This window comes from Lolium perenne, chromosome 3 (assembly GCF_019359855.2).
Source record: "Lolium perenne isolate Kyuss_39 chromosome 3, Kyuss_2.0, whole genome shotgun sequence".
NCBI classification, from domain to species: Eukaryota; Viridiplantae; Streptophyta; class Magnoliopsida; order Poales; family Poaceae; genus Lolium; species Lolium perenne.
In genome coordinates, this window is record NC_067246.2 from 307803559 (window position 1) to 307815425 (window position 11867).

General features: G+C 44.0%; 1 long non-coding RNA gene across 4 annotated transcripts; it reads left to right on the forward strand.

Annotated features, from left to right (window-relative positions):
- The first annotated feature begins 6738 nt into the window (after positions 1-6738).
- On the forward strand, positions 6739-9601 carry LOC127345376 (uncharacterized). Of its 4 annotated transcripts, none has more exons than XR_007878652.2 (4): positions 6739-7819; positions 8200-8315; positions 8566-9201; positions 9370-9601. It is a non-coding gene; the product is annotated as an uncharacterized lncRNA (long non-coding RNA). The 4 variants fall into 4 exon arrangements; XR_007878650.2 differs by having other exon boundaries at positions 6739-7191; positions 7523-7819; positions 8200-9201; XR_007878651.2 differs by having other exon boundaries at positions 6739-7191; positions 7538-7819; positions 8200-9201.
- The last annotated feature ends 2266 nt before the right edge of the window (positions 9602-11867 follow it).

Here is an 11867-nt window from a genome sequence, read left to right on the forward strand (position 1 = left end):
TGGGGTGGCGAGCTTTATAGCTAGCGGGCCGAGGAGCTGCTGAGCAAGCGGCCGTGGCTGTGTGTGGCCAGGTTTTGGACAAGTCACGGAGCTCTGTCTTGCAAGCTAGTGGGAGGCTGAAGGGACGGTTAGGTTTAAGCTGAGGGAGGGGGAGGATCTTGTTCGCGCGCTTTTGGCTGACAAATTCATTCGAATCTATGTTGCATGCGTACGCGCGTGTGTAGCGAGAGAGACATCCGTAAATTATCTGGGTTTGCTTAGCTTTGACGAGTAATCGAACTATCGAAGGAGGCGGTGAAATGGACGTGCATACACCGATACACGCGCGTGCATGCCTTCAGGTGCGTGCAACAGTAGTACGTGTGGCCGAAAGAAGCCAAGTGCGCAAGTCCGTTCGACGAGACTGAAATGGACGTACGTAGATTGTTACATACTTTCGGCTCGGGTCCATCGCTCCAGAGATCGTCACCAGCCAGTGTAGTATGTATACCTGCGTTCCTGGTTTTCACATTTTAGATCACACATCGTCTTTTTTCCGAAATGGGAGCATCGCCTCAGCCTCTGCATCGAAATGATGCACACAGCTTTTATATGATTATTTATGGTTACATATTTTCAGCAAACAATCTGATTTTATTAATAAATTTATCAACTAGGCAGAGGCGATAACCCTGTTAGGGGTATATTGGAGGCAGAAAAGCCCTGCATGGGGTGGTACATTGAGGGGGGCGAACGATGATTGGAGTACTACTCCACATCAACCAGTCAGTAATTAAGGAAACAAAAACGCTACACTTACGTATAGCTTCTTACAAAAATGTCTTACGGGAGGAGGTGGTGGGTTATGGATTCATCATGGGCCTGAAATCACGGGAGGGGAACTGTTTTGCAACAAATCTTCTGCAGCCACGTCCTCACGTAAGTCTATCCCGTAGAAAAATCACGAAAGTGTAGCATTTCTCGGAAGGAAAAGATTACATATCATAAAAGATATGCTAAATATATTCAACAACCCCCTTAATCACAACCTTCAAAAAGTTTGAGATTATACTTGAAATGTTTGAGATTCTTGACTGCTAAACCATCCGCGATTTGGCTCTTGCTGGAGATAAACCGAATGTCCAAAACTTCGTTTGCAACTCGTTCACAAATAAATTGTAAATCAATCTTAATGTGTTTTCTTCTATCATGGAAGACATGATTTGCAGACAAATAGCTAGCACCTAAACTATCACACCATAGACATGGCTTGTCCTTGAGGGTGACACCAAGTTCACCAAGCAATGCTTCAATCCATATCAAGTCTGTTGTAGCATTAGCCAAGTCTTTATATTCACCTTCCGTAGTGGACCTAGATATAGTAGCTTGTTTATGTGCACTTCATGAAATCAAATTTGGTCCAAAGAAAATAGCAAAACCTCCCGTTGATCTTCTGCATCAAGGCAGCAAGCAAAACTTCCTCTTCCTCCATGGCTCTTTCTCATCTTCCTCCATGCATATTCCTCCTCCTCCTCCATGTCTACTCATCTTCTTCCTCCTCCTCCTCCTCCATGTCTACTCCTCCTCCTCCAGCTGCTCCTTCTCCTACTCCTCCGCATGCCTCCTCTGCATGCTCCGTCCTCCTCCTCCTCCTCCTCCTCATGCATCTACCTTCTACTCCATGCATCATCCCCCTTGCTTGCCGATCCGACGACCTCGCTAGCCCCGAGCTTGTCGCCCTACCCCGACCTCGCCGTCTCAATCTCCAGCGGCTCCACCAAGATGCACAAGAACAAAAATTATACAAAAACAAAACGCAAGAAAAATTGCAAATAAAATGGTGCCAGATCCATATTTCAAAAATAGTAGTGATGCACCTAGTTTATAACAATGGTGCACCAGGTAGGACTAGGAATGGCTCACCTAACAGCTAGTAGTGGCACCAGGTGGTGAGCCACTAGTACATGGCTTACCAGCACCATTTGGTGCGCCACTACTAGCACTTAGCAGTGACGCGCTAGTAGTGGCACACCACTGGTACCCAAAAGTAGTGTGCCACTGCTAGGCCTTTTCCTAGTAGTGTAATATGTGTGTGGTGTTGGTGCATTGTGATAGGGTGCCAACTTCTGGTGGGAAGGCGCTGGTGCTTGTTCTTTTCCCTGTCGGGTAAGAACAAGCTATGAATGGTGGAAAATAGAAAAGAATCGCCGCCTCGATCATTATCTCCTTGTGCGGGAGAGGAAGAAACCAAGCTTATCTCGCTCTAGCTTCTGATGTTTGTGTGTGTATTTTTTCTTGGTCGCTTCTTTGTATTGTCCTTCTCCCTCTGGTAGAAGGCCCTATTTATTCTACAAGGGAGTGGTCTCGCTCGTGAAGGAGACGAGGCCACGTCCTCCTTTGTACAAAAAGTAGGTGTATCGGTATGTGACCCCACAACGGAGAGCCCTTTCCGTACGACGAGACGTGTCGCACAATGTACCGGTGTCACGGTAAAGGACGAACCCTAAGGTACAAGCCCTTACCTTGGAGTTTGGGGCATTAGGAACTGACGTAGGTGTGCTCTCCTTTTTGCGTGACCCTTAAGTGAATCAGTGTCACCCTTACGTGACCGAGTTGTCTAGTCGTCCAACTTCCCTTGGGTGACGCGGGTTCTAGAGTGGCCCAATGGAAGCTGATGTGGCTTCCCATGGTCCATCTTCTTGTCGAGCCTTTCCGGGTTGCGATGGAGGAGATATCAGCCTCCTGTCGAGATCTTTCGCCTTCTTCGGATACTTGTTTGGGAACCCCGTCAGTATCCCCCTAGCATTGAGATGGCTCGAAGAGGTACCCTAAGGATAAGATATCGCACGAATTTGGTTTTGTCTGCCTCTTGCCGTCGGTGTTAAAGTATCTTGACGTGACCTGTCAGGGAGTAGGACTTTGAATGCTCTTCTTGGAGATACAGAGTTGCATCGAGGTTGATGAAGGATCTTCCCAAGGTGCTTGGTGGAGGCATTTAAGGTAGTTTACTCCTTTTAAGGAAGGTGGGGAGATGAGTTTAGGATCCTATTAGCACCACTTCCCCTTTTTTTCTAGGCGCAATGTCCAACAACAATGGTCTCTCGCAATCCAGTTTGTTGCAGGCAGATCCTTCATGGGGACGTAGCGCAATGTCAAAGGTTGAAGTAGCCACCTCCGCGGATCAAGATGATGAGGTGGATTCCTTTCCGCTAGGGGAAGATGCCCATTGGCGTATTTCTAGACTTGCTGGCTCCGATCCACGAGCTGGGGATCAGATGTTGTTCACCAACTTCTGTCTCGAGCGTTGGGATGGAGCACTCAAGATGGTTAAGGATGTCGTAGATGGGAATCCCTATATGTCGAAGATGATGGATGATCTTGACGATGCCCTGGAACTTCTTCAAGGTTGAGCTATCGAAACGGTTCAGACCTCCTCTTGAGTTTCTCGTCGGTGTGCATGATGATCACGCCACAGCTATCTAGATTCTTAGGTGCCCGAACCAATGCATGGATGATGACTTCAAGAAGGTGAGGGAGGCGCTAGGGATACCTCCTCTCGACATTCCATGACCTGGTTGTTTCTATTCTTACGATGAATAATTACAATTATTAATCTGGTATATGTCGGGTCGCAAATGTAAGGATAACGAACTTCATCCCCTCGGGCATAGCCTATATGTTGTGTTTGCTCGATGATTCCCTGTATCTTTCTTAGGATTCTTCACCAAACCTTATTGTTATTAGCCAGGCTATGTTTACACAAACGGCCAACCACAATGGGGGCTCGTCATTGTACTCTTGTACTCGAGGGTGTAGGGCAAGACCTAGCTAGAGGCCACCATCATCCCGTCAGACATTCCTTTGTTTTTTCGTATGAATCCCGCCTTGACTTTGAGAGTTTATGTCGACCTATCGTATCCCTAGGGCGTAGACTAGCGGTTAGAGTCATAGTTGCATGGGCCAAGGTCGGGCATATTACTTGTCTCAGGAACATCTAGCAAGCCAATCTGGTGCCAGTGCTGAGTGCGATAACTGGAGTGAGTTACCTATTTAGCGAGGTGAAGGGGAGCAATGAGCGTGTGTGGCTGCTTGGTGGCGAGATGTACTCCTTCCGCCATGCCTTGACCCATTGATGTATACGCACGCTTCTATTCCTATAGACAGTGTTGGGCCTCCAAGAGCAGAGGTTTGTAGAACAGCAGCAAGTTTCCCTTAAGTGAATCACCCAAGGTTTATCGAACTCAGGGAGGTAGAGGTCAGAGATATTCCTCTCAAGCAACCCTGCAATTAAGATACAAGAAGTCTCTTGTGTCCCCAACACACCTAATACACTTGTCAGATGTATAGGTGCACTAGTTCGGCGAAGAGATATTAAAATGCAGGTGGTATAGATGAATATGAGTGGTAATAACAATCTGAAATAAATATGGCAGCAAGTAAACATGCAGTAGAACAGTAAGTAAGCGATGTTTGCAGTATTGGAAACAAGGCCTAGGGATCATACTTTCACTAGTGGACACTCTCAACATTGATCACATAACTGAATAAATAAATGCTACACTCTCTTGTTGGATAACAAACACCATTCATTGTGTAGGGCTACAAAAGCACACCTCAAGCCAGAGTTAACAAGCTCCACAACTTCATAAAGGAAACACACATGATGCGCACACCGTCACCGTCACACCGTGGAGAGTGAATCCGGAGTTCATATTAAAGTAACCTCTAGAGTGTATAATAGTGCTACTCTGGATAACTCTCCTAATGGAATCACTAACCGTGTAGTGGCTACAAAAGCTCCACTCAGAGTTCATCAAGTACTTGACAAACACCACTCATAGGGATATCCACGTCAAATCATAAATCCAAGATAATATATTTATCATAGTGATAGTTAACTTCACAATCTACAAGAGATCACAATCATAACCTACGCCAAGTACTACATGATGCACACACTGTCCACATTACATCATGAAGGAGGAATAGACTACTTTAATAACATCACTAGAGTAGCACATAGATGATATGCAACTAGATCACAAAGCTCATGTTCACATAAAGATCACATGGGAGAGAGAGATGAACCACATAGCTACCGGTACAGCCCTTAGCCTCGAGGGAGAACTACTCCCTCCTCATCATAGGAGACAGCAGCGGCGATGAATATGGCGATGATGTCGATGGAGATGCCTTCCGGGGGCAATTCCCCGTCCCGGCGGCGTGCCGGAACAGAGACTTCTGTCCCCCAAATCTTGGCTTCGCGATGGCGGCGGCTCTGGAACTTTTCTCGTATCGTGGCTTATTCCTCTAGGGTTTTCGCGACGGAGGCTTTATATAGGCGAAGAGGCGGAGTCGGAGGAGTCCTGGTGCAGCCACACCATAGGGGGGCGCCCCCCCCTTGGCCGCGCCGCCTTGTGGGGTGGGGCCCCCCTGGCTCCCCTCTGGCCCCTCTTCGGTGCTCTGGAAGCTTCCGGGAAAAATAAGATACTGGGCGTTGATTTCGTCCAATTCCGAGAATATTTCCTTTGTAGGATTTCTGAAACCAAAAACAGCAGAAAACAGGAACTGGCACTTCGGCATCTCGTTAATAGGTTAGTTCCGGAAAATGCATCAAAACGATATAAAGTGTGAACAAAACATGTAGGTATTGTCATAAAACTAGCATGGAACGTAAGAAATTATAGATACGTTGGAGACGTATCAAGCATCCCCAAGCTTAGTTCCTACTCGCCCTCGAGTAGGTAAACGAAAACAAGGATAATTTCTTAAGTGACATGCTACCAACATGATCTTGATCAATACTATTGTAAAGCATATGAGATGAATGAAGTGATTCAAAGCAATGGTAGAGATGATGATTAAACAACTGAATCATATAGCAAAGACTTTTCATGAATAGTACTTTCAAGACAAGCATCAATAAGTCTTGCATAAGTGTTAACTCATAAAGCAATAGATTCAAAGTAAAGGGCATTGAAGCAACACAAAAGGATGATTAAGTTTCAGCAATTGCTTTCAACTTGTAACATGTATATCTCATGGATAGTTGTCAACATAAAGCAATATAACAAGTGCAATAGGTAAACATGTAAGAATCAATGCACAGTTGACACAAGTGTTTGCTTCTAAGATAGAAAGAAGTAGGTAAACTGACTCAACATAAAGTAAAAGAATGGCCATTCGCAGAGGGAAGCATGGATTACTATTTTTCTGCTAGAGCTTTTATTTTGAAAACATAGAAACAATTTTGTCAACGGTAGTAATAATTCATATGCATTATGTATAAGACATCCTAAAGTTGCAAGCCTCATGCATAGAATACCAATAGTGCTCGCACCTTGTCCTAATTAGCTTGGATTTACATGGATTATCATTGCATAACATATGTTTCAACCAAGTGTCACAAAGGGGTATCTCTATGCCGCCTGTACAAAGGTCTAAGGAGAAACACTACAAGAAGATCCACCCCACAGCAACACCTAATCTACAACCCTTCATATATGTGTTGTACAATTTTATGGTAGATATACATATATGCGTTGCCTCTTCATCTGTTCCCAAACAAGCGAGCTGTTAATTAAATTTATTTCGCGACAACGCGCGAGATGAAAATTTGGATCCCCCAGCGGCAACTATTGCCGCGTACCCAAAAAATTCACTCATATTATGTAGTTGGGCCCATGACTGGAGGAAATCTCTGCCTTATCTACTCACATCCCCTACGAAGACCTTCTCAGTAATCCCGATCTTGCTAGCCCTATGTACAGTCTCGTCCTCGCCGCCTTCCGCCGCCGCACCCCTCCCCCGCTCCTCCTCCCTCTACGTCATCCCCATCCACGCGCAACTCGTTCATGGCTGCCCTCGTCGGCGTCTCGAGAGGAAGCCAACGGCCGTCGTCGTAGACTTGCAGGAATTGTGGGCGGCGGATCGAGCCGCCCCTCCTTGTGATGTTCCCCATGGAGGTAGTGACAGGGCTGTGCTACTAGCAGCCATTCGATTCCGCGCCGGTGTCGGGAGTCATGCGGAGAATACGCACACCCGACGACCAGCACACAACTTCCACCACGTATTAGGGTTTCTACAGTGCCGGTTGTCGCCACCAGGCATCGCTGCCGTCCTGCCTCGCTCACCACAGATGATTCCGTGTGAGAGACTTCACGCCATCAGGCTTGACCGCTCCGCTATGGCTTAGCCATCTCAAACGCCCAGGTTAGTAATGCTGTTGGTGTTTTATGTAATCTGCCGTACATGAAGTAATACGTATCAGGGCTGGGCGTCGTGGATAGGTAGTATTGCTAGCTGAGGTTTGAAGCACAATAGAGTAATTGCTTTTGCTTATCAGATAAACGGATCTGTAGTGATGTTCAGTTTAAAGCAGCACTCCTGACTTTGGATGACTTCTGCAAGACACAGTCTGTCATTCATGTTAAAATACATAGAAAAAACAATTACTAACCTGTTTCCTAGTGGTTATGATCTGGAATTACAGCAGCAGATTCTGTTCTTCTTTTATATTCTAATCTCAAATCAATTGATTCAGGTTTGTGTCTTGTAGCAAGCAGACATTTTTTTGGCCTACTCCTGCACGCATACTGGACGAACAAAAGCCCGCTGGATATTTGTGTTTGGACCTAGCTACACGGAGACGTGGAACTATGTGTTTTTGTTTTCCTTGCAATGTTTGTGCCAAAGAATGTGGTTCAAGTTACAAATTGCTTTCCAATTTAGCTAATATGTTGTATTCAATATTTCCTATCAGGTATCACTCGAATCTGAAAAACTTAAGCCAGAAAGAAGCTATTGTATTCAGGGGATATGCATGTGCGAAGGACTAGAGGTTTCTTGCTATCTCAGATCGATTCAATTGTACTTAGTCAATTCAAATGAATACCATATGTGTGCAGCCTGCATGTTTCTTGTTATGCTATAGTGATCCTGTGATCCCTTTCCTGTTCAACAATAGGTAATCATGATTTAAGTTGAAAAAATAAATTAACAAGGTTTTTTTCTCCTCCCTTTGGTATGTTCAAAGATCTTATATTGAGGACGGAAAAAAGTTTGTCAATTCAAATCCTAACTAATAAGTAGACTGTTAGTGCTAGAATGCCTTGTCATATATGAAGCTTGATTGTTTCCTGATATTTCTTTTACGGAGGCAAAGAATAGGTTTATTTCTTCACACTTTCTCATACTTACGTGGCTTCTTTGCTCTCTCAGCAGGTGACTCGTGCTAACCATTCCACCACCAAGAAGCAGTACTCGTCGCTATGTTGTAATATAGGCACCTTTTGCTATCTCTTGCACGTCGTGTGTATGAACCAGTGCACGACAAGGTCCTTTCTCTACGCTTCTTGCTTATCTTCCCATGATCTAGATGTGTAGACTGCAGACCATAACTGTGTGCAACAAATAATTGATATTTCGTTTGCAGTTTGACAACCTCCATGAGTTTTTGTTGGAATTCATGTAGTCCTTAAGTTACTGCTTGTTGGCAACTTGGATTACTCTTAGAGAATATATGCATCCGTTACTTGTTTAGTTTTTATTTAATAACTTCTCTGCACATTGAGTATCCTATGCTAGATGAGCTGCACAAAGGTGCCAACAAATGGATTTCACACTAGGGTATTGGAGTTTGTAGCAGAAGAAGGTACGATCATCATGCTCTAGCTACTAGGCATGTGCTATAAGTAAACCTTTACTTCTTTCTTAAGCCGTATTACCCAGGAAATATATTTCAACTGAGTTATACAATCATCGCTCGTTTATATGTATAGCTACCATTGAAATAACGTTAAAATTAGGCAAAAAAAAAAGGTTTGCCTGCTGAACATCCACCGTTCAAGCCCAAACTTAAGTTGCAAGGATTGAACCAGCCATGAACTCATTCATAATGGCACCAATTTCCTTCTCAGGCATGTCAACTTGCATAGCTGATAAGATGAAGTTGTTACTGCACATTCTTTCAATAAGTCAATCCAGCTGGCCAAAAGAGTATTATCAGTTCGGCATGTGGTGAACTACCCAATTATCTCAATCATACGTTGTTACCAAAGCTGATATCTTTCAAAAAAGCAGGGCAATACTTTTTGTGGTAATATCTTTATGCTGGGTGCTATTAGATAGAGTTATTGTGTTCACTCCAAAGTTATATTGTCCAAGCAATGAAATATTGCGAGTTGATCATCTGGAGGATTGGAGATATTTCACAGGCCACAAGTGAGTAGTTTAATAATTTACTTGGTCGATGGTTGGATTATGTAGCTAAAATAACATTATGTAACTATAATATGTTTTTTGCCTTAAAAATTGTCTTTAGTTATTTCTTCTAATGGTAAAAAAATTACATACAAGTATGCGCTGAACATACTTAAATTTCTGTTACAGGAGATAAATATAATGAAGGGCTATTGTGAGAGTGACATGCAGACCAAGGGGTACAAGGCACAATAGAGGAATTTATTTTATTTCTTGTATTAGATTAAGGTGTGATTTTTTTTGCCACGAAGCCTATGGCTAGCTAGTTGTCTTAATGTTCACTTTGTATCAAGCTGATGTATGTAACTCATATTGTATTTCTAAATTTCAATTAATAAATTTTTGATTTATATTTGATGTATATTTTTAACTTCTGGTCGATACGTTATTAAAATTTGCATGAATGGTATGCGCATAATCAAAAGTTCGATCGTGGACAAGAAGAATACAAAAAAGAAAAAATGGATTTGATGATATTTAATTATATTAATTAATTGTATTATTGCATAGAAGTGTCGATTGGGGTAAGCAACAACGTATACAAGGGTTGCTAACCTCAAATTTTATGCGTTGCTCCTTTGCAACGCAACTGTTACCAACGCCTCTATATGCGTTGCATTGTACTCTAGCAACACCCAAAAACGCAACGCATTTTTATCGGTTGGTAGAGGCACTACCAACGCCTAAATTGACATTTAGATACGGATATATCCGTTGCCGTAGGAGGGGTTCTCTTGTAGTGAAAGTTCGCATTGGATTTCTCGCTTTTGATTATTCTCAACTTAGACATCCATACCGGGACAACATAGAAAACAGATAATGGACTCCTCTTTTAATGCTTAAGCATTCAACAACATATAATATTCTCATAAGAGATTGAGGATTAGTGTCCAAACTGAAACTTCCACCATGATTCATGGCTTTAGTTAGCGGCCCAATGTTCTTCTCTAACAATATGCATACTCAAACCATTTGATCATGAAAATCGCCCTTACTTCAGACAATACGAACATGCATAGCAACTCACATGATATTCAACAAAGGTGTAATAGTTGATGGCGTCCCCAGAAACATGGTTACCGCTCAACAAACAACTTATAAGAAATAAGATACATAGAAACATATTCAGTACCACAATAGTTTTTAAGGCTATTTTCCCATGAGCTATGTATTGCAAAGACAAGGAATGAAATTTTAAAGGTAGCACTCAAGCAATTTACTTTGGAATGGCAGAGAAATACCACATAGTAGGTAGATATGGTGGACACAAATGGCATGAGTTTTGGCTCAAGGTTTTGGATGCACAAGAAGAATTCCCTCTCAGTACAAGGCTTTGGCTAGCAAGGTTGTTTGAAGCAAACACAAGTATAAACCGGTACAGCAAAACTTACATAAGAACATATTGCAAGCATTATAAGACTCTACACTGTCTTCCTTATTGTTCAAACACTTCACCAGAAAATATCTAGACTTTAGAGAGACCAATCATGCAAACCAAATTTCAACAAGCTCTATGGTAGTTATTCATTAATAGGTGCAAAGTACATGATGCAAGTGATGAGGACATCCCTACCTCACTACTACCTCCGTCATTACCAACTGAAGATGAACCTGCTGTGAAGCTCAAGTCCAATGAAGTCAGGATTGGACCAATGACACGAGCTCGTGCGAAGCTACTTAAACAACAGGTGAACTTGTTCCTAAACGATACCTTGATTGATGAGAACTTTATACTACCTAAGTCCTATTACTTATGTATCATCAGGTATGAAGAGGAGACAAGCATCGCACGAGGAGGAGAGGAGCAGCTGGACGTGAAGATGGACGTGAAGCTGGACAAGGAGCTGGACATGAAGATATCTCATGGACGCGCGAGGGAGGAGCGGGAGGAATGCGCGAGAGGACAAGAAGAAGTCCAGGTCGGTCCAGCGCCCGGTCAGACCGGCCCCCACGCCGGGCCGCCCGGTCCCTGGCCCAGTCGACCGGCCGCCAACCGGCCGCCAACCGGAGGGAGTGCATCGTACCGGGCAGAAACCGGAAACTTCGCAGCTTTCCGGTTGCCGCCCGATTGACCGGACCACCGGCCGGACCGGCCGGTCCACAACCCGGTCGACCGGATCCTGCACCGGACCGATCCGAGTCTGTCTCGACCAGATCTATTCTGGGTCGGTTTTACTTGTATTTTTCGACCAGAACTCGTCCCGGACGCCTATATAAGTGCCTTGGACGACCCCCTAGCTGCTTTAGACCACGTTTAAGATAAACCCTAGTTTTTAGTTGTTTGCTCTGCAAAACTATTGAATTCCCTACACCATATTGCTTGATATTGTGTAGATCCTGTTTAAGTCTTGTGTGATCTGCTGTTCCATTGGGAATTAGACGGTTGCAACTTACCGCTTCGTGGTCGGCGGCTACGTGCGCAAGTGTGTGGAGTTGCGAATATCTTGCAGGGTTGAGAGCTGTTGCATCTGGCGACAGGGACCAATCGAGAGATCTCGTTGCGTCATACAAGTTATCATCCATTACATCGTCGTGTTTCTCCGCTGCTATCACCCCGTGATCATCATCACCACCGTTGCTTACTGAGAAGATCGGGCCACCCCTTATCATCTTGGTATCAGATTTCC